This window comes from Sciurus vulgaris, assembly GCF_902686455.1.
Source record: "Sciurus vulgaris genome assembly, chromosome: 16".
NCBI classification, from domain to species: domain Eukaryota; kingdom Metazoa; phylum Chordata; class Mammalia; order Rodentia; family Sciuridae; genus Sciurus; species Sciurus vulgaris.
Window position 1 is genome coordinate 40,133,803 of NC_136477.1, and position 24,152 is coordinate 40,157,954.

At 41.1% G+C, this 24,152-nt stretch overlaps 1 long non-coding RNA gene and 1 pseudogene across 2 annotated transcripts in view; one reads left to right on the top strand and one right to left on the bottom strand.

Moving 5' to 3' along the window:
- Positions 1-24,152, bottom strand: part of LOC306646013 — a 110,199-nt gene that overhangs the window by 36,092 nt on the left and 49,955 nt on the right. The window lies entirely within an intron of this gene.
- Positions 5,268-6,120, top strand: LOC306647257 (cell division cycle-associated protein 3-like; annotated as a pseudogene). The gene has a single exon. The product of its transcript is annotated as a cell division cycle-associated protein 3-like (transcript).

Here is a 24,152-nt window from a genome sequence, read left to right on the forward strand (position 1 = left end):
AAGGGAGTGCACTCTAAGAATAGAAGTGGTATTAAAGAAATAAGATTAAAAGTGAAATTTTTAAAATGTGTGTGCGTGTGTGTGCATATGTGCATGTGTGTGTGCATGTGTGTGTGTGCGCGTGTGTGTGCATATGTGCATGTGTGTGTGCATATGTGCATGTGTGTGTGCATGTGTGTGTGCGTGTGTGTGTGTGTATGGTTTAGCTATAAAAACAATGTTACTAATTGATTTAGGACTTGAAATGCTGTCCTTCTAGAATCTAAATCATTATACTTCTGGCTGCTCTTGGATATTCCAGTCCCAGATCGAATACTACCTTCCTTGAGCAGCTACCTAATTACCCGACTCCTAATTCCCAGACGTTCTCTCCCTCATTCTGGTTTCCTTCTGACGAATTCTATCTAGAATTCTTATTTATGCATGTGCTTACTTGTTTACCATTTCTCTCATTCCACTGGAATGCAAACACCATAAAAAGGAAGACTCCACAATTTGAGTTACCAGTTGCCCCAGTATCTTCAATGCCAAGTTTTTGGAGACTATTTATTGAACGAAAGCACCCACCATTCATTCATTCCATAGTCTTGATAAGCCAGGCATAGGGCATCCTTCATATCATAGACTCTAATACCTTCCATGATCTGACCCTGGCCTCCTCTCTAATTTTTACCTCCAGCTAATTCTGGCTTCAAATGTTAATCTCTAGTCCTGCTGATTGCTAGAAGTTTCTCTCAAAAACCACATTGTGCCCATGGACATACCTTCTCCTCTCTGACCCAGTGTTGCCTCTGCTCAGTATGCCATGTCCATCTCACTGCATCTGACCAGCTTTTACTCAAGATTCAGCTCAGCTGTCACCTTAGTCCCTAATTGTTACCATGATTCCTGGGACACCCGGTGCTCTGATGCCACACAACTTTGTGTTGTGCCTCTACCAGAATGGGAACCCACGAGAACAAGAGGGGTGTTTTATTCATCCTTATCATTATGCATTTCCCGGATAGTCTCTGGCAGACAGTAGGCACTCAATAATTGTTTGTGAAAATGAAATTAATTGTTCTGCTGCGGGGTGGGTCTAATATGTGCCACACATGGTGCTGGATGGCATGGCATATTAGGAAGATTAACTAAAAATAAAGATCATGAGAGGTTCCATCACGTGGGCCAAATCCCCTAAGAGCAGAGATTACCCACCTGACTAATATCTAAATAATAAGAGATTTGGCATAAAAAGCCACAAGTCTGACTTCTTCTAAAAAAGAGAAAGATAGTTCTGGCGATAGGGCCATGACGGACTAGAATTAAATGGAAGTGCTTTCACTTAGGAGAAGTGGATGTCGATTGCCAGTCCTCCACGGCCCCCATCATGGCTCATAGGTTGCACCTTCTAAAGTAAGTGGTATTAAGAAAAATCATGAAAATGCGAAACGAAGGCAACAGCATGTATTTTCAATATCCTGTTAGAGAGTTGTCTATTTGGCCTTGTAAGGGATTAGTTGATTCTCTATGACTGCACCATCCAAGGCAGTAGCCACCAGGCATCTGTGGCTATTTATATGAAACCTTCATTAATTAAAAGTAAATAAAATTAAAAATTCGGTTTCTCAACCACCCTGTGTTTATGTGCCGCCCGGGAGCATCTGCAACGTGGCTAGTGCGTTGGATGGCAGAGATACAGAACTTTCCATCAACACAGAAAGTTCTATTGAAGAACACTGATCTAGGAAATGCACCTCGTTTGATTTACTATTGATTAGACCCAGTCACATGTTCAGTTATAGATTTTTGCCCAAATAGATTTCTGTCTGTGAGAAAAGATAACCTCAAAGGTTACAGTTTTATCGCCCTGGAAGACATTAACCATTCAATTTGTGCAGAGTTATTTCAGCGTGCCTTTGCTGACTGACTAGATAAACCTCTGTTCCTTGAATTTCCCTTTGAATTAACTTTTCCATCATGCTGGTTCCCTCATGAATGAGCGTGGTGGCTTGAAAGGTGGACTTCAAAAGACATGTCCTTGTCTAACCAAATCCCTGTGAATGCCACCTCATTTGGAAAAGGGGCCTCTGCAAGATGTAATTAGGTTGAGGATCTTGAGATGAGATTGTCCTGGATTTCCCTTCTAGGACTTAAATCTGAGACAAGTGTCCTTATTTGAGACAGAAGAGGTAAAGACCCAGAGTCAGATGTCACAGAGGCTGGGGAATGTAGGCAGCCACCAGGAGCTGAAAGAGGAAGTCTTTTCTCCCAGAATCTCTGGAAGGAACAAGGCCCTATGACACCTCAATGTTGGGCTCCTAGCCTCCAAAACTGTGAGAGAATAAATCTGTTGTTTTAAGCCACCTACCAGTCAGTACATTACAACAACCCTTAGAAACCCACATGATCCATTCAACGTTTGGGATATGCTCTTTTGATATTTCTATGAAAGTCATATTTTTTAACTTCTAAAGATTTTACTTTGAGATTTTTCCATTTATATTCAAGCTCAAGCTATTCTTTTCTCTTACATTTCAATTTTTTTTTTTTCCTGCTCTGATCATAACAGTGTTTAAAATGAAGTTGCAATCCTTGACCTCATAACCCAGCATGGCAGGGAGAAATAGTCTCAAGATGGACAGAGTAATGACAGGCAGTGGGGACTGTGCTCTGAGAGCATGCATTCTGGAACCAGCCTGCCTGGGGGTAAATGCTAGCTCTCCTCTAAGGTACACACCTTGGGGGAGTGATTTATCTTGTTTGTCCCTTGACTGATTCTTCTGTAAAAGGGGACACCTCGTGTAAGCGACCTTGTAAGCCTTTGAATCTCCAAATGTACACCAAGGTGTGTGTGAAGGACTGGTGGGACATACAGGGAGTCTGGATTTAAAAAATTCATGTTGTAATTATCATGTAAAGCCCAACTATAGGATTATGCTGTATTTTTTATATGTTAAGTGTGTTATTTGCATACCAAGAATCTGTTTTGTAGGTTGGGCTGCCAGGGAAGCAGGCTTGAGGGTACTCTCGGGCACATTGGGAACTGCCCTTGGGCAGGGCGGAAGGCAGCAGGACAGGCAGAGGGTGAGGTGAGCTGAGCTGAGGCCCACAGGCCACCCGCGCTGACCCTCGGGGGGGGGGGGGGGCTCTAAATGTCCTCAGCTCAGTTGACATAACCAGGCTTTTCCACCTCCTGCTGCCCTCAGTCTCTGCGTGTGAGCTGCCTGCCCACCGCCCTCTTCCCAGCAGCTGGCCACCAAGTCCTTCACTGAAGGGCTCTGGCATTCTACCACTCGCTCACCACACTCTGTGGTCCCCCTCGAAGCTGTCCTCATGTTTCATTAGCCAGTATTCTGGAAAAACGAGAAGCTCTGTCCCTGGGAGGCTGACCAAGGCTTCATCCTTCCTGGCTGGCAGCAGGTAACAGGTCATGTCATCTTCTCCCGCCTGCTCCTCCCTTCCTGCTGATAGCCTCTGCCCACCCCTTGCCCTCGGTGTGTGCTGGTGTAAAAATGGAAGGAAGCAGGGAGGGGAGAAGCTGGATTTGTGCTGAAAGCTTCCTCCTTGCGACTGTCTGAGCTTGCCATACCCCAGGGTTTACCAAGGTGTGTGTCCCCATGGGGCCCTGAGCCAGCCACAGCCCCCACTATGCAGAAGAAGTATGGTGTGCAAAGGGACAGTCCCAAGGGCTGTCTTTCAAATAACCCAAGGAAGCACGCTTTAAAAGCTTAAATTCCAGAGGGATTATTCCTGTCAGGGGAAAGGAATAAAAGGAATCCACTTCTGTAAACATGAAACAAAGATCAGAATAAGGGTTTAAATGTAATGCTCAACTAAGCCACAGAAAGGCGTGGAAGATTGTACAGTGCTCTGGGCTAGGTTTTTGTTTCTGATCCGAAGAAGAGAGAAATGGTTAAGTGAGTGGGTTAAATGCAGGATTTAGCTGCTTGGAGAGGTTTGAGCTGGAACCATCTCAGTCTCTCCTGTTGGTCTTTCCAGAAGAAGCAGAGAGCTACAAAACATTTATTTTTTATCTATTTTTTTGGGGGGGGATGGGAATGAACATGGGGCACTTTACCACTGAGCCACACCCCCAGGCCTTTTTTATTTTTTATTTTGAGACAGGGTCTCACTAAGTTGCTTAGGGCCTAAGTTGCTGAGGCTGGCTTTGAACTTGTGATCCTCCTGCCTCAGTTTCCTGAGCTGCTTGGATTACAGGCGTGCACCTCCACACCCAGCAGGGTCAGTGCATTTGTCCTTATGCCAGCACACCCATGTTTGTCCTCAGTGCCACAGCGTGGAAACAAAGTCACGGGGCTGCAGTGAGCCTGGTATTACCAGAGAAGTTCCCACGTGGTCTCTCTCGGTGTGGAGTAAGCTTGACTGGTTCTAATCCTCATTGTACCATCTAGCAGTTGGGTCATTGACCCTGGGCCTTGGTTTCTTTATCTGTACAATGTAGATAAAAGTAAGTGCAGCAGTAATGGTCTCGTGTGCAAGTATAGAAACCAAGTCTGCCTCCATTAAACAAAAAGGGAAGTTACTGGGTTAGAAGGAAACCTGGAGAACACACAGGATCCCTGTGCCAATAAGACTGAGGGCTGATACTGGACAACAAGACAAAATCACAAATAGAAATCCCCTGCAAATGGCGATCACACCCTCTTTCCTCTGGGACCTGGTCTGAGAAGTGCTTAGCATAGTATGTGGCAAGAGTCTATGTTAAAAAAAACGACAATCCGTGCATATGGTAGCATTCCATTCAACCATCCAAAGGAATCCATTACTGACAAAACAATATAGATGATTCTCAAAAACAGTAGGTTGAATGAAGGAAACCAAACCAAGAGTTTGGTAATTCCAAACTGTGTAATTCCATTTAAGTTCTAGAAAATAATCTATGCTATGGCAATAGGATTAAGAACAGTGTTGACCTCAGAAGAGGGACGCAGGATTCAGGAGGAATACTTAAAGAGGGCATAAGGGAACTTTCTAGGGTGACTGAAGTATCCTATACCTTTTTTTTTTTTGTGGTGCTGTTGATTGAACCCAGGGCCTGGTGCATGCTGAGCAAGCAGTCTCTACCACTGAGCTATACCTCCAGCTCCAATATTCCACATCTTGAGTAGGGAGTTGGTTACTCAAGTATAAGCATTTGTTAAAAGTCATCCAAATATGTATATTTGGGGGGTTGATTCTGGAGCTGGTGTGCACCCAAAAGTCGAGTTGGGGTTCGGCATCCTCTCTTCTACCCTTGCTGGGCCCTGTTCCCTCCCCTAATGAAGATGGGCTCAGCCAAGAGCGTCCCAGTCACTCTAGTGCGGGCTCCACCACACAACAAGCATCTGGCTCGAGTAGCAGACCCTCATTCACCTAGTGCCGGCATTCAATGCACTCCCACCCAGGTGGAGAGCTCTCCACAATCAAACCTACCAGGAGGAGAACAGCTGAAAGGTCCAAAACAGGCCCAGGACTCAGATCCCTGCTCTCCTACCCTTGGCATTGCATGGACACCTATGAAGACCAGCAGTGCAGACCCTCAGAGTCCACTGGTGAAAGAGCTAAGTGAAGCATTTGAGAGTGAAGGCTCCAAATCAAATCTTCCCCCAGAATCTCTTCTGCCCCCTGCGAGTACCTTTATCTTCTGAGCTGGATTTGCCTTTGGATACTCAGTTATCCCTTGAAGACCAGAAGCTACCTTGGAATGACCCTGAGCTCCCTTCCAAATAGGTGTCTTCCCAGGAGGATGCAAGACATGCCATAGAAACCCCTGTGGCCAGCCAGAGTTCAGACAGTCCCTCAAAAGACCCTGAGAGTCCCCGATCTTCAGGTTCTAAGCGCAATAGACAGAAACCAAACAACAAGGTCCTAGGGAGATCCCCCCTCACCATCCTGCAGGATGGCAACTCCCCTGGGACCCCGAAACAATGACAGGGTAAGTGACCTTTTCCCCTAAGTGAAAATGTTAGGGAATTAAAGGAGCCATTCTTGGAACTGGATGACTTCTGAAAACTGGAGGCCAAGCAGGGGAGCAAGGCCAGGACCATGACAAGGAAAATCAGCACCTTGCTTTGGTGGCGAGCTTGCCCCTATTGTGGCCCCTACATTGGATTCACCCAGGGCCTGGTTATGTTCCGTTTTCTGCCACCTCTTCTTTCCCAGGGAGACCACGGAAAGGATTGTTTTCTTTGATTCCTCCTAAGCTACCAACTCTGGGACTTAGAACTTTATCAGACTTTCTTTTTGTCTTGTATATTTCTTGTGTATTAAAGAATGTGATTAAAAAATATGTATATTTGAAAGTTATATGCTTATATGTAAATTCCACCTCAAACTCTTTTTAAAATGTACTGTTTTTCTTATCTTCATATGGGGACCAGGGCCTTCCCACAGAAAGCATCATTAATAAAAACAACTGCACAACAAATTTATTTCAGCTCCACCTGACACCCACATGTGTTTCGAGTATCATTTGAAATCACAAGCGAAAAATTAGAAAAAAGTTTGAGAAATTTGTTTTAAGGAGTCCTAGGGACTGAGTATTTGTGTCACTCCAGATTCATGCAATGAAACCTAATCTTCAAAGCAATAATAATGCAGAGGTGAGGCTTTAGGGAGGGATGACGTCATGAGGGCAGAGTCTTCATGACGGCCTTGGTACCCTTTCAAAAGAGGCCTTCAGGAGTTCGATTGCCCCTTCCACCACGCGAGGACAGGGAGACGTTTCCATCTGTGAACTAGACACATAAGTGCCATCACCTTGGTATTGAACTTCCCAGCCTCCAGAACTGTGAACAATAACTTTCTCGTATTTATAAGCCACCCAATTTATGGACTTTTTGTTATAGCAATTCAAATGGACTAAGACAATGGGTTTGGCTATATCAGCAGGATGATCTCTCCCCCTAGAAACTGGGAGCATGCATGTAGAACTCTCTAACAGCAAGTGGACATGTTGACACCTAAGCAGGGGTCAGAGGACTCATCTTGAACCAGGAATGGACTAGTCCGGATTTTGCTGAATGCCTGTGTGTTACCACAGTAGCAGCACAAATGGGTCTGTGATGAGTTGGAAAAATAGTAGTTGGAGGAGCACTGGTTTATGCTACCATCTTAGCTCCTAAGTCACTCAGGGAACATGTCCTAGCTCTACTGGGCTCTTTATGTATCCTTGTGGCCCACATGGAGCATGCTCAGTGAATCTTTGTGCATTTGTATTGCTCTTAGGCCTGAAGTTTCAAATAAACAAAACTAGGTGACTCTCATTCTTGAGCTTGTCCTCAACTAGGAAAAACCTAGACAAATCTGGGAAGTCTAGAGGAAGCAAACCTTCTCTTGAGAGCCTAGAAAAATGTCTACCTGTCCTAAAGTTGTTCCAAGGCCAGTCACAAACACAGAGATGGCTAGTTGCCACCCTCAATGTCTCTTCTCTACTTCTTTCATACTTTCTGTTTACTTGCTCGGCATGTTGTGACCAGGAATAAATTTCAATTTCCCAGGACTGGGGTGTGGCATGCACTTACCTAGCTTATGTGAGGCGTGGGTTCAATCCCTAGCAATACACACGCCAAACACACACACACACTCGATTTCTCAGCTTCCCTTGCTGCTAGATGTGACCATGTAACTTGTTCACAGTAAGATGAATTCTTTGGGACACCCAGGAAGGTAGTCTAATGGGAGCTGACCTGGCAGGGAGGGACATTTTTCCTTTTGGTCTTCAGGTCTACTCTTCTGGCTTGCAACTCTGGCAGCCCACGATGGACTATTAGGTGACCTTGGGAGGTGGAAGCCAGCCCCAGATGCCTGCCTCTGACTTTCATTTATAGAAGGAAGAAATAGGCTTCTATCATGTTTGAACTATTTTTAGCTTAGATTTTTTTAGACAAAATTTGCCTTCTGTCCTTTGTTCACTGACAATAATCCATGAAACAACTCTTTCCTAAACCGTCCTGCATCCTAGAGGTCACTGAGGAAAGTAAACTGGCAGGACAGCAGTCTGATGACACACTCTCAGGTATATTTGCATTTACAAAAGGACAACCAGAAAAAACAATGTGTTGCCTACAAGAAGCATTACAAGTGGAAATAAAATTTGGAATCTTGCCGGGTGTGGTGATGCACGCCTGTAATTCCAGTGGCTTGGGAGGCTGAGGCAGGAGGATCACAAGCTCACTACCAGCCTCAGCAACGAAGTGAATCCCTAAGCAACTTAGTGAGATGAGACTCTGTCTCAAAAAAAAAAAAAAAAAAAAAAAAGGGCTGGGGATGTGGCTCAGTGTTAAAGTGCCCCTGGGTTCAATCCCTAGCGTGCGCACACATTCATACACACACATACACACAAAATTGGAATCTTATAACTTTTTAATGTAGATATGGATAGGGACTCTGAGAAATGTGTAAAATGCATCCTCTTGCCTTTGACGGTCACCTTGTGGTGACTTGTCTAGTTATGAGAGGAAAAATAAAAGTTAACCAGATACTTTTAGGATTTAGGCAAATTTAGGCTATAAATTAACAATTTGCCGGAGGGAGACATTATGCAAGTTAAGTTTTCAGAAAACACTTTAAAGGGAAATTATATTCTTTAACATTTATTTACAGGTTTGCAAAACTACTATTTCCCATATAAAGGCCTGTCTCCATTAGGAAAGAGGTCATGGTATAGAAAGTTAAGTATCTCAAGGAGAGGACTGGAAAAGTAGTTCCATCTGTTGTGTTTTTCTTTTCTCTGGTAGGTACCTGTGGTTCTATGAGTTGGCAGGCTTAGTGCTCAACCAGAAACACAAGGCTAAGCCTCCCAATTGTTTCATCAAATAAAGCACACATAGATCCTGAATGTAAACTCCCTGCCTTTTATTAGGATCACAGTTGAGCAGGCTTGGCTGGACTTCAGTCGTCTATCACCAGTATTTGCATTTATGTCTGGGAGAGTTTCACAGAACCAAGCCCACCATCCTCATCCCAGCCAAAGCCCGTTCCTCCCTTGGCACTTCTGCACTATCTGTGGGTCCAAGCACTTGGGTTGCCATGGCTGCCATTCCCTCAGCTGGACTGGCCAGGCTGACAGAAGAAGTACATGAGCCCCTGGCAATGACTGCAGGGTTCCTTCCCAGTGATGCCTCTTGTTCTGACTCTTCATTGCTTTTTAACTTAATCCAGCCGGGCATGGCGGTGCATGCCTGTAATCCCACCAGCTCAGGAGGCTGAGGCAGGAGGATCGTGAGTTCAAAGCCAGCCTCAGCAATTTAGCAAGACCTAAGCAACTCGGTGAGACCCTGTCTTTAAATGAAATACAAAATAGGGCTGGGGATGTGGCTCAGTGGTGGAGTGCCCCTGAATTCAATCCCTAGTACCAAAAACAAACAAAAAAAATTAATCCACTGTTTTTGGTTTTGTTTCAAAATGCTATTTATAGAAATAATACATCCATTGTATGATTATATTCTAAAAATTTTAAGCATCTGAACTCAGCGGTATCATCAATCAACTGGATGTTATTATGGTCCATAGACTACTTCATTCCATGATGGCAGGATACACATTTTTCTCAAACTCCCATGGAACATACAAGAAGAGAGACCATATTCTGTGCCATAAGACACACTTAACCAATTTAAAAGAATGGAAACCATGCTGGGCATGGTAGCACATGTCTGTAATCCCAGTGGTTTGGGAGGCCGAGAGGCAAGAGGATTGCAAGTTGAAGGCTAGCCTCAACAACTTAGTGTGGTCCTAGGTCACTTTGTGAGACCCTGTCTCAAAATAAAAAACAAAAAAGACTGGAATGTGGCTCAGTGTTTAAGTGTACCTGGGTTCAAACCCTGGTATCAAAGAAAAAAAGAAAAGAAAAGAAAAATCATACCAAGTGCTTACAGACCATAGTGAAATTAAACTATAAATTAACAATAGAAAAATCACTGGAAAATCCCCAAATATATGGGGATTAAACAGCACACTTCTTTTAGTGGTGCTGGGGATGTAACTCTGGGCCTTAGGCATACTAAGCACACACCCTACCTCTGAGCTAAGTCCTTAATTAAACATTATACTTCTAAAAAACACAGGAACCAGAGAATAAATCTCAAGACAAATTTAATAGTATTTTTAACTCAATGAAAATGACAACACAACTTATCAAAATTTGTGAGATGCAGCAAAAGCAGCAGCACTTAAAGAAAAATTTAAAGCATTTAATGTGCATTAGAAAAAAGAAAGATCTAAAATCACAGATCTAAGCTTCCATCTTAGGAAACTAGAAAAAGAAGAGGAAATCGAGTCCAAGGTAGGTGGAAAAAATGAATAAAAATTAGAGCACAAATCAATGAAATTAAAAATAAGAGGGTTTTTCAAGATGGCGGCCTAGAGGGTGGCTGCATTACGTGTTGCTCCAGAACTCAGGATTCAAAAGAGGAGATATTGAGACACTTGGGGCCAACTCAAGGTAGCCGGGTGACTCTCACCCCCTGGGGGGGCATCCCGGATGGGACGGGGGTCCCGGAACGCAGGAAACTTTGTGAAGTGGAGCTGCCGGCGAGACGCCCCTCCCCCCGCTGGAGCGCCATAGAGGAGGCCGCTCGGCACAGCGCTGGGACTCGGGGCGGCCACTGGGGCTCCGGCGGCTGCCCGGGGGAGGAGTGGCGGGGAGAACTGTGTGGACTCAGGACACCGGGGCCTGCCCTGAGGAGGAGGAGAGGAGCGTGGCCACTTGGATTCGGAGAGACTGCGCCAGAGCTGCAGGCGGTTGCCAGAGGAGAAGCCGCGCGGCGAGCTGTTTGGAATCAGAACGACGCTTCTGAACCCCGGGGCCTGCCCTGAGGACGAGGAGGAAGAGGAGCAGCCGCTTGGATTCGGGTGACTACAGGGAACTACAGGCGGTTGCCAGAGAAGGGGCTGCGTGGCGAGCTGTTTGGACCCTGACCACTTCTGAACCCCGGGGCCTGCCCGGAGGAGTAGGAGAAGGAGGAGAAGGAGCGCCGCGGGTCCTTTGGACTCGCAGTGACTGCATTAGCGCTCCAGGCGGCTGCTCAGAGGAGAAGGCGAGTGGTGAGTTGTTTGGTCTTAAAGTGACAGCTCCTGAACACAGGGGGGCTGCCTGGAGGAGAAGCGTGGTGGGACGCTTGGTCTTGAGGGGCCACACCAGAGCTCCGGGCGGTGCCCAGAGGACCCGTGCAGCGGGTCACGTGGATTCAGAGCCACTCAGAGGGACTGCTCCTGAACACCCGGGGGGTTATCTGGAGAAGGAGGAGGAACGGGGAGGGTCACTTCGACTCGGAGTGATTGATTGCCTCGGGCTACGGGTGGTTGGTGGGAGGAGGAGGCACGAAGTGAGTTTCTTGGACTCCTAGTGACCGCACCAGCATACTGGGCGGCTGTCTAGAGGAAGAGGCCTGTGGCGGGTCTCTGGGACTCAGAGCGATTGTTCGGGGCCACAGGTGGCTGCTCAGAGGAGGGGCCACGCAGCCAGGCGATTAGGTGCAGAACAGGGTCCCAGGATCTAGGAGGCTTCTGGGTGGAAGAGCCACACAGAGACAGGCTTAGGGCGGAGCGAAGGTTCCAGGCCTATGGGCAAATTCTCTGAGGAGGGGCAGCCTAAGGAGACTCATCTGCGAAGGGTGAGGCTCCCAGGCCCAGGAGGTAGGGCCGGGCCCCTGGAAACTTTGCAGAGGAAGGCAGCCCAGCCCAGGCAGTAGCTGTAAATTGAGGGGAACCTCTAGGAGGAAACTGACCAGCGAGACCTCCCCACTGGGTGAGTCTTCCCTGCCTGGTGAGGTTTCCCCACAAGGACGGTAAAACCAGAGACTCAGGCCCAAACAGGCCTTGCCTCAGCCCGCAGCCTAGGTCCCCTTTGGATGACCATTGGTCAACAAGTGGAAGCAACTTCTGCCCACTAGCAGGGAATATACCCCACCTGAAGGCCACCACTCCTAGAGAGGCAGCTTCCTTGTGGAGCACCGCATTATCAACCTCCTCCAAGACTTCAGCCTACTGAAGGCTAAGAGGGGATATATATAGAAATCTTCAGGGTCATTGTAAATCAACAGAGGAAATCTGCAATATCTCAGCGGTCCACTGATATCTGAACAACATGAGAAAACAAGGAAAGAAAATGCTGCAAACAAATCTAGATGTTACATCAATAAAACCCAATGACAGCATGGCAGAAGAAATGACAGAAAAGGAGTTCAGAATGTACATAATTAAAATGATCAGAGAAGCAAACGAGGAGATGAAAGAGCAAATGCAAGCATTGAATGATGAGATGAAAGAGCAAATGCAAGCATTGATTGATCGCACCAATCGACAGTTAAAAGAGCAAATACAGGAAGCAAAAGATCATTTCAATAAAGAGTTAGAGATATTGAAAAAAAACCAAACAGAAATCCTTGACATGAAGGAAACAATAAACCAAATTAAGAACTCCATAGAAAGCATATCCAATAGGATAGAACACCTGGAAGACAGAACCTCAGACATTGAAGACAAAATATTTAACCTTGAAAACAAAGCTGAACAAACAGAGAAGATGGTAAGAAATCATGAACAGAATCTACAAGAACTATGGGATATCATGAAAAGGCCAAATTTAAGAATTATTGGGATTGAGGAAGGCCTAGAGAAACAAGCCAAAGGAATGAACAACCTATTCAATGAAATAATATCAGAAAATTTCCCAAATCTGAAGAATGAAATGGAAAATCAAGTTCAAGAGGCTTACAGGACTCCAAATACACAAAATTACAACAGACCCACACCAAGGCACATTATAATGAAAATACCTAACATACAAAATAAAGACAGAATTTTAAAGGCTGTGAGAGAAAAGAACCAAATTACATTCAGGGGGAAACCAATACGGATATCAGCAGATTTTTCAATCCAGACCCTAAAAGCTAGAAGGTCCTGGAACAACATTTTTCAAGCCCTGAAAGAAAATGGATGCCAACCAAGAATCTTATACCCAGCAAAACTTACCTTCAAATTTGACGATGAAATAAAATCCGTCCACGATAAACAAAAGCTAAAAGAATTTACAAAAAGAAAGCCAGCATTACAGAACATTCTCAACAAAATATTCCATGAGGAAGAGATGAAAAACAAAGAAGCAAATCAGCAAAGGGAGGAATTATCCTAAAGGAATGGTCAAATAAAGGAGGAAACAAGTTGTGTCAAACAAATAAATAAACAAAATTTTAAAAATGAACCAAATGACCGGGAAACCAAATCATTTCTCTATAATAACCCTGAATGTTAATGGCCTGAATTCATCAATCAAAAGACATAGACTGGCAGACTGGATTAAAAAGAAAGATCCAACAATATGTTGCCTGCAAGAGACTCACCTCATAGAAAAAGATACCCATAGATTAAAGGTGAAAGGATGGGGAAAAACATACCATGCACATGGACTCAGCAAAAAAGCTGGAGTATCCATCCTCATTTCCGATAATGTGGACTTCAAGCCAAAGTTAGTCAGAAGGGATAAAGAAGGTCATTTCATACTGCTTAAGGGAAGCATAAATCAGCAAGATATAACAATCATAAACATCTATGCCCCAAACAGTGGCTCATCTATGTATGTCAAACAAATCCTTCTCAATTTCAGAAACCAAATAGACCACAACACAATAATACTAGGTGATTTTAACACGCCGCTCTCACCACTGGACAGATCTTCCAGACAAAAATTGAGCAAAGAAACCATAGATCTCAACAACACAATCAATAATTTAGACTTAACGGACATTTATAGAATATTCCATCCAACCAAGAGTGAATACACTTTCTTCTCAGCAGCACATGGATCCTTCTCTAAAATAGACCATATATTATGCCACAAAGCTAATGTTAGCAAATACAAGAAGATAGAGACACTAGCATGTATTCTATCAGATCATAATGGATTGAAGTTAGAAATAAATGAAAGAGTAAAACACAGAAACTATTCCAACATCTGGAGATTAAACAATATGCTATTATATGATGAATGGATAACAGAAGATATTAGGAAGGAAATTAAAAAATTCTTAGAGGTAAATGAGAACAAAGAAACATCATATCAAAATCTCTGGGACACTATGAAAGCAGTACTTAGAGGGAAATTTATTTCATGGAGCGCATTTAATAAAAGAAGTAAAACTCAACAAATAAACAACCTAACACTACAGCTCAAAGCCTTAGAAAAAGAACAGAACAGCACCAAAAGTAGTAGAAGACAGGAAATAGTTAAACTCAGAGCTGAAATCAATGAAATTGAAACAAAAGAAACAATACAAAAAATTGACAAAATAAATAGTTGGTTCTTCGAAAAAATAAACAAAATTGATAAACCTTTAGCCACACTAACAAAGAGAAGACGAGAGAAAACCCAAATCACTAAAATTCGGAATGAACAAGGAAATATCACAACAGACACAAGTGAAATACAAAACATAATTAGAAGCTATTTTGAAAATCTATACTCCAACAAAATAGAAAATTTCGAAGACATCAACAGGTTTCTAGAGACATATGAATTGCCTAAACTGAATGAGGAGGACATAAACAATTTAAATAGACCAATTTCAAGTACTGAAATAGAAGAAGTCATCAAAAGCCTACCAACAAAGAAAAGTCCGGGACCAGATGGGTTCTCAGCCGAGTTCTACAAAACCTTTAAGGAAGAGCTCATTCCAATACTTCTCAAAGTATTCCATAAAATAGAAGAGGAGGGAACCCTCCCAAACTCATTCTATGAAGCCAATATCACACTGATACCTAAACCAGACAGAGACTCATCAAGGAAAGAAAATTTCAGACCAATATCCTTAATGAACATCGATGCAAAAATTCTCAACAAAATTTTAGCAAATCGCATACAAAAACATATTAAAAAGATAGTGCACCATGATCAAGTGGGTTTCATCCCAGGGATGCAAGGTTGGTTCAACATCAGGAAATCAATAAACGTAATTCACCATATTAATAGACTTAAAGTCAAGAATCACATGATTATTTCAATAGATGCAGAAAAAGCATTTGATAAAATACAGCACCCCTTCATGCTCAAAACACTAGAAAAAATAGGGATAGTGGGAACATTCCTTAATATTGTAAAGGCCATTTATGCTAAGCCCATGGCTAATATCATTCTAAATGGTGAAAAACTGAAAGCATTCCCCCTAAAAACTGGAATAAGGCAGGGATGCCCTCTTTCACCACTTCTATTCAACATCGTTCTTGAGACTCTGGCCAGAGCAATTAGACAAACCAAAGAAATTAAAGGGATACGAATTGGAAAAGAAGAACTCAAACTATCCCTGTTCGCTGATGACATGATTATATATTTAGAGGAACCTGGAAATTCCACCAGAAAACTCTTAGAACTCATAAGTGATTTCAGTAAAGTAGCAGGTTACAAGATCAATGCCCATAAATCCAACGCATTTTTATACATAAGTGATGAATCTTCAGAAAGAGAAATTAGGAAAACTACCCCATTCACAATAGCCTCGAAAAAAATAAAATACTTGGGAATCAATGTCACAAAAGAGGTGAAAGACCTCTACAATGAGAACTATACAACACTAAAGAAAGAAATTAAAGAACACCTTAGAAGATGGAAAGATCTTCCATGTTCTTGGATAGGAAGAATTAATATTGTCAAAATGGCCATACTACCTAAAGTGCTATACAAATTCAATGCAATTCCAATTAAAATCCCAATGACGTACCTTACAGAAATAGAGCAGGCAATTATGAAATTCATCTGGAAGAATAAGAAACCCAGAATAGCTAAAGCAATCCTTAGCAGGAAGAGTGAAACAGGGGGTATTGCAATACCAGATCTTCAACTCTACTACAAAGCAATAGTAACAAAAACGGCATGGTATTGGTACCAAAATAGAAAGGTAGATCAATGGTACAGAATAGAGGACACGGACACAAACCCAAATAAATACAATTTTCTCATACTAGACAAAGGGGCCAAAAATATGCAATGGAGAAAAGATAGCCTCTTCAACAAATGGTGCTGGGAGTATTGGAAATCCATATGCAACAGAATGAAACTAAACCCATATCTCTCACCATGCACGAAACTAAACTCAAAATGGATTAAGGACCTCGGAATCAGACCAGAGACCCTGCAGATTATAGAAGAAAAAGTAGGTCCAAATCTTCACCTTGTTGGTCTAGGACCAGACTTCCTTAACAGGACTCCCATAGCACAAGAAATAAAAGCTAGAATCAACCACTGGGATAGATTCAAACTAAAAAGCTTTCTCTCAGCAAAGGAAACTATCAGCAATGCGAAGAAAGAGCCTACAGAGTGGGAGAATATCTTTGCCAATCATACTTCAGATAGAGCACTAATCTCCAGAATCTATAAAGAACTCAAAAAACTCTACTCCAAGAATTCAAACAGTCCAGTCAACAAATGGGCTAAGGAAATGAATAGACACTTCACAGAAGAAGATCTACAAGCAATCAACAAACATATGGAAAAATGTTCAACATCTCTAGTAATAAGAGAAATGCAAATCAAAACCACCCTAAGATTCCATCTCACCCCAATTAGAATGGCGATTATCAAGAATACGAGCAACAACAGGTGTTGGCGAGGATGTGGGGAGAAAGGTACACTCATACACTGCTGGTGGGGCTGCAAATTAGTGCAGCCACTATGGAAAGCAGTGTGGAGATTCCTTAGAAAACTTGGAATGGAACCACCATTTGACCCAGCTATCCCACTCCTTGGCCTATACCCAAAGGACTTAAAATCTGCATACTACAGAAATACAGCCACATCAATGTTCATAGCTGCTCAATTCACAATAGCCAGACTGTGGAACCAACCTAGATGCCCTTCAATTGATGAGTGGATAAAGAAACTGTGGTATATATATACTATGGAATATTACTCAGCCATAAAGAATGATAAAACTATGACATTTGCAGGCAAATGGATGAAATTGGAGAATATCATGCTAAGTGAGATAAGCCAATCTCAAAAAGCCAAAGGACGAATGATATCGCTAATAAGTGGAGGTTGACACATAATGGGGGGGAGGGAAGGGTTAGAGTTAGGGTTAGGGAGGGGGGCAAGTATGGAGGAAGGAAGTACTGTATAGCGGGTAACGAGGGGTGGGAGGGGTGGGGGGAAGGGAAAAAAATAACAGAATGTATCAAACAACATTGCTCTATGTAAATTTATGATTACACAAATGGTATGCCTTTATGCCATGTACAAACAGAGAAACAACATGTATCCCATTTGTTTAAAATAAAAAAAATAAAATAAAATAAAAAAAAATTAAAAAAAAAAAAAAAAAAAGAAATTAACAGACAAAAATCAGTGAAGCCAAAAACTGTTTTTTTTTTTTTTTTTTTTTTTTTTTAAACCTAGGGACACTACCATTGGGCTATATTACCAGCCATTTTTATTTTTAAATTTTAAGAAAGGGTCTCACTAGTTGTAAAGGCTGGCCTTGGGTTTGTGATTCTCCTGCCTCAGCCTCCCAAATTGCTGAGATTACAATGTGCACCACTGCACCTAGCTAAAACTGGCTCTTCAAAATGATTAACAGAATTACAGCCAGATAGCAAAAAATATGACATAAATTACTAATATAAAAAATGAAAGAGAGAGGACATCACTACAGATCCTATTGACTTTAAAATTATAATAAAACAATACTACGAACAACTTTATACCTGCAAAACTGATAAACTAGATGAAACTGAAAGACACAATTTGCCAAATTTCAAAACAAGAAGAAAAAACCAATCTGAATAGGCTGGTATCTATTAAGGAAATTAAAAAATTTTTTCTTTAGATATTGATAGAACTTTATTCATTTATTTATAAGTGGTATTGAGAATTGAACCCAGTGCCTCACACATACTAGGCAAATGCTCTACCACTGAGCCACAACTCCAGCCCCTATCAAGGAAATTGATTCAGTAATTAATAACTTCCCATGCTGGGGTGCAGGGGTGCATACCTGTAATCCCAGTGGCTTGGGAGGCTGAGGCAGGAGGATTTTGAGTTCAAAGCCAGCCTCAGCAACTTAGTGAGGCTCTAAGCAACTTAGCAAGACCCTGTCTCAGAATAAATATATAATACTTCTAGGGATGTGCTCAGTGGTTAAGCGCCCCTGGGTTCAAAAAATCTCCAAAAATACCAAAAAACAAAAGCCTTCCAAAATAGAAGGTACTAGTTCCAGACAAGTTCACAAGTGAATTCTACCAAACATGTAAACAAAAACTTTTATCAATTCTCTACAATCTCTTTCAGAAGATAGAAACAGAGGGAATTCTTCCTAACCCATTATGACCTCATAATGAGGCCAGCACAAGAAAACCATAGACTAGCATCTCTCATGAATATACATGCAAAAATTCTTGCCAGTTGCGGTGGTGCATACCTATAATCCCAGCGGCTTGGGAGGCTGAGGCAGGAGGATTGTGAGTTCACAACCAGCTTCAGCAATGGCAAGGTGCTAAACAACTCAGTGAGACCCTGTCTCTAAATAAAGTACAAAATAGGGTTGGGGATGTGGCCTAGTGGTCAAGTGCCCTTGCGTTCAATCCCCACTACAAAAGAAAAAAAAAAAAAATCCTTAACAAAATATTAGCAAATTGAATTGAAGTGTATTAAAAGATACAGAGCACAACCAGATGGAACTTATCCTAGACATGCAAGCCTGGTTCAACATCTGAAAATTAGTGTACACCATCATATCAACAGACTAAAGAAGGAAAATCTCATGACAGTGTTGACAAATGCAGAATATATTTGCAAAGAAAATCAGTATCCATTCATGATAAAAACTCAAAGCAACATGGAAGAGGGGAACTTCCTTAACTAGGTAAAGAAGACCTACAGAATTATCTACAGTTAACATCATACTCACTGTTGAGAAACTAAAAGCTTTTCTGGTAAAATCAAGAACAAGGCAAAAAAGTCTCTTCTTACCACTCTTTCAACATTATTACTAGAATTTCTAGCTAATGTGATAAGACAAGAAATAAAGGGCATACTGATTGACAAGGAAGAAATAAACAGTCTTTGTTCACGAATGACATGATTGTCTATATAGAAAATCTGAAAGGATCAATAAAATGCTCCTGAAAATAATACGGTGATGAAATACTGATTAATAGCACAAATGTCAATTGTTTTCCTATATACCAGTGGTAAAGTGTAATTTGAAATTAAAAACATAATACCATTGATGATAGTATGCTAAAAAAATAAAGAAAGCCAGGTACAGTGGTGCCTGCTTATAGTCCCACCTACTCTGGAGACAAAGGAGACCAGCCTGGGCAAGATACTAAGACTCGGTTTAAAAAAAAAAATTAGAAGAGGATGATATAGGAGAAAATCAAGGTATCTTAGGTGTGTGATTGATTTTTTTAGATTAACACCAATGTCACAAAGCACCAAGGAAAGAATTGGTAAGCTTTCACTGCAAAAGACACTATTAAGAGAATAAGACATGACATAGACTGGGAAAACATATTTACAAAGGCATAGCTAATAGAGGACTTATCCAAAATTTATAATAAACTCTGAAAATTCAACAGTAAGAAAATGTACTATCTACTTTTTAAAAGGGCCAAAAAGGTGGATAGACACCTAACCAAGGAAAATATTAAGAAGTCAAACAAAAAAGATGTTCCATGTCATATATCATTGGGAAACTGCAAAGTAAAATAACAATGAGAAAATACTATACATTGATTAGAATCATCAAAATCCAAAACTCTGACAACACCAAATGCTAATGAGGATGTGGAGTAAAAGAAACTGTCATTCATTGCTGGCAGGAATGCTAAAGAGTAGAGCCGCTCTGGAAGACAGTTTGTCAGTTCTCTACATAGCTAAACATACTCTCCACCAACTGTGCACTGTGGAATTTATCCCAAGGAGTTAAAAACGTGTACACAAAAACCTGCACGAGGATGTTTATCAAAGCTGAGTTTAGAATTATCAAAACTTGAAGAAAGGGCTGGGGAGATAGCTCAGTTGGTAGAGTGCTTGCCTTGCAAGCACAAGGCCCGGGGTTCAATCCCCAGCACCGCAAAAAAAAACTTGAAGAAAACTAAGATGGCCCCCTGTAGGTGAAAAAATAAGTCATGGTAAATCTGATAATGTAATATTATTTAGCAACTAAAAAGAAATGAGCCATGAAGACATAAAAGATACAGAGGGGGCTGGGGTTGTGGTTCAGTGATAGAGCGCTTGCCTAGCATGTGTGAGGCCCAGGGTTGGATCCTCAGCACAACATAAATATAAAGGTATTGTGTCCACCTACAACTAAGACAATATATTTTTTTAATTTATTTTTTTATTAAAATATTTTTTTATTTTTTGGACACATTTTGATTCATTGTACACAAATGGGGTACAACTTTTCATTTCTATGGTGGTACACAATGTATATTCACGCCATTCATGAAATCATATATAGGGTAATACTATGTTTCATTCTACTGTTTTTCCATTCCCACCCCCGCCCACCCCTTTTTTCTGAACACCATCCAAAGTTCCTTCATTCTTCTCTTCCCCCCATCACCCCCAATTCCGTTATATATTGTCATGCACTTATCAGAGAAAACATTCGGCCTTTGGTTTTTTGGGCTTGGCCTATTTCACTTTGCATGATATTTTCCAACTTCATCCATTTACCAGCAAATGCCATAATTTATTCTTCTTTATGACTGAGTAATATCCCATTGTGTATATATACCACAGTTTCTTTTATCCATTTGTCAATTGAAGGGCATCTAGGTTGGTTCCACAATCTAGTTATTGTGAATTGAGCTGCTGTGAACATTGATGTGGCTGCATCACTGTAGTATGCTGATTTTAAGTCCTTTGGGTATAAACAGAGGAGTGGGATAGCTGGGTCAAATGGTGGTTCCATTCCAAGCTTTCTGAGGAATCTCCATACTGCTTTCCAGAGTGGCTGTACCAATTTGCAACTCCACCAGCAATGCGTGAGTGTGCCTTTTCCCCCCACATCCATGCCAACACTTATTATTGCTTGTGTTCTTGATAATAGCCATTCTAATTGGAGTTAGATGAAATCTTAGGGTGGTTTTAATTTGCATTTCTCTAATTACCAGGGATGATGAGCGCTTTTTCATATATTTGTTGATCACCTGTATATCTTCTTCTGTGAAGTGTCTGGCCATTTCCTTAGCCCATTTATTGATTGGGTTCTTTATATTTTTGGTGTAAAGTTTTTTAAGTTCTTTATAAACTTTGGAGATGAGTGCTCTGTCTGAAGTGTGTGTGGAAAAGATTTTCTCCCAATCTGTAGGCTCTCTTTTCACATTATTGTTTCCTGGGCTGAGAAAAAAACTTTTTAGTTTGAATCTATCCCATTTATTGATTCTTGCTTTTATTTCTTGCACTATGGGGGTCTTGTTAAGGAAGTCTGGTCCTAAGCCAACATGATGGAGATTTCGGCCTACTTTTTCTTCTATTTGGTGAAGGGTCTCAGGTCTAATTCCTAGATCCTTGATCCATTTTGAGTTGAGTTTTGTGCAGGGTGAGAGAGAGGGGTTTAGTTTCATTTTACTGCATATGGATTTCCAGTTTTCCCAGCACCATTTGTTGAAGAGGCTATCTTTTCTACATTGTAAGTTTCTGGCACCCTTGTCTAGTATGAGGTTACTGTACTTATGTGGGTATGTCTTTGTGTCTTCTATCCTGTTCCATTAATCTACCTGTTTATTTTGGTGCCAGTACCAAGCTGTTTTTGTTACTATTGCTCTATAGTAGAGTAAGGTCTGGTATTGTGATACCTCCTGCATCACTCTTCCTGCCCAGGATTGCTTTGGTTATTCTGGGTCTTTTTTTCTTCCAGAAGAATTTCATGATTGCTTTTTCCGTTTCTATGAGAAATGTCATAGGGATTTTAATTGGAATTCCGTTAAATCTGTGTAGTGCTTTTGGAAGTATGACCATTTTGATACTATTAATTTTGCCTATCCAAGAACATGGGAGATCTTTCCATCTTCTAAGGTCTTCCTCAATTTCTTTCTTCAATGTTTTGTAGTTTTCATTGTAGAGATCTTTTACCTCTTTGGTTAGATTGATACCCAAGTATTTTATTTTTATCGAGGCTATTGAGAATGGTGTTATTTTCCTCATTTCTCTTTCAGATGTTTCATCTCTTATGTATAAAAATGCTTTAGATTTACGCATGTTGATTTTATAACCTGCTATTTTGCTGAATTTATTTATGAGGTCTAGAAGTTTTCTGGAGGAGTTTTTTTGATCCTCTAAATAGAGAATCTTGTCATCAGCAAATAGTGACAGCTTAAGTTCCTCTTTTCCTATTCGTATCCCTTTAATTTCTTTAGTCTGTCTAATTGCTCTGGCTAGTATTTCGAGTAAGATGTTGAATAGAAGTGGTGAAAAGGGCATCCCTGTCTTGTTCCTGTTTTTAAAGGTAATGGTTATAGTTTTTCTCCATTAAGAATGATGTTGGCCATGGGCTTAGCATAAATAGCCTTTACAATGTTCAGGTATGTTCCTATTATCCCTATTTTTTCTAGTGTTTTGAGCATGAAGGGGTGTTGTATTTTGTCAAATGCTTTTTCTGCATCAATTGAGATAACCATATGATTCTTATCCTTAAGTCTATTGACATGGTGAATTATGTTTATTGATTGATGGATGTTAAACCAGGGATGAACTCCACTTGATCATGGTGCACAATTTTCTTAATGTTTTTGGATACCATTTGCCAGTATTTTGTTAAAGATCTTTGCCTCTATATTCATCAAGGATATTTGTCTAAAATTTTCTTTCCTTGATATGTCTTTGCCTGGTTTGGGTATGAGGGTGATATTAGCTTCATAGAATGAGTTCGGTAGGGTCCCCTCCTTTTCTATTTCCTGGAATACTTTGAGAAGTATTGCAATGAGTTCTTCTTTGAAGGTCTTGTAGACCTCAGCTGAGAATCCGTCTGGTCCTGAGCTTTTCTTGGATGGTAGGCTTTTGAAGACTTCTTCTATTTCATTGCTTGATATTGATCTGTTTAAATTGTGTATGTCCTCCTGGTTCAGTTTGAGAGGAGCATATGTTTCTAGAAATTTGTTGATGTCTACAGTATTTTCTATTTTGTTGGAATATAGATATTCAAAGTAGCCTCTCATTATGTTATGTATTTCAGTGGTGTCTGTCGTGATATTTCCTTTTTCATCACGAATTTTAGTAATTTGAGTTTTCTCTCTCCTTCTCTTTGTTAGTGTGGCTAAGGGTTTGACTATTTTGTTTACTTTTTCAAAGAACCAACTTTTTGTTTTGTCAATTTTTTGAATTGTTTCTTTTGTTTCAGTTTCATTGATTTCAGCTCTGATTTTAATTATTTCCTGTTTTCTACTACTTTTGCTGTTATTCTGTTCTTCTTTTTCTAGGGCTTTGAGCTATAATGTTAGGCCATTTTGTTGTTGACTTTTTATTCTTTTCTTGAATGTGCTCCATGCAATGGATTTTCCTCTTAGTTCTACTTTCACAGTGTCCCAGGGATTTTGATATGTTGTATCGTCATTCTCGTTGACCTCTAAGAATTTATCTCCTCCCTGTTTTCTGTTATCCATGTTTCATTCAATAGAATATTATTTAGTCTCCAGGTGTTGGAATAATTTGTTTATTTTGTCATTGATTTCTAATTTCATTCTATTATGACCTGATAGAACACAAGGCAGTATCTCTTTTTGCATTTTCTAAGGGCTGCTTTGTGGCATAACACATGGTCTATTTTCGAGAAGGTTCCATGTGCTGCTGAGAAGAAAGTGTATTCGCTTGTTGATGGATGGAATATTCTATATATGTCTGTTAAGTCTAGATTATTGACTGTGTTATTGAGTTCTATGGTTTCTTTGTTTAGTTTTTGTTTGGAAGATATATCCAGTGGTGATAGCGGTGTGTTAAAGTCACCCAGAATTATTGTGTTGTGGTCTATTTGGTTCCTGGAATTGAGAAGGATTTGTTTGATGTACATGGATGCACTGTTGTTGGGGCATAAATATTGATGATCGTTATGTTTTCCTGATTTATGGTTCCCTTAAGCAGTATGAAATGTCCTTCTTTATCCCTTCAGACTAACTTTGGCTTGAAGTCAACTTAATCTGAAATAAGAATGAAAATCCCGCTTTTTTACTGAGTC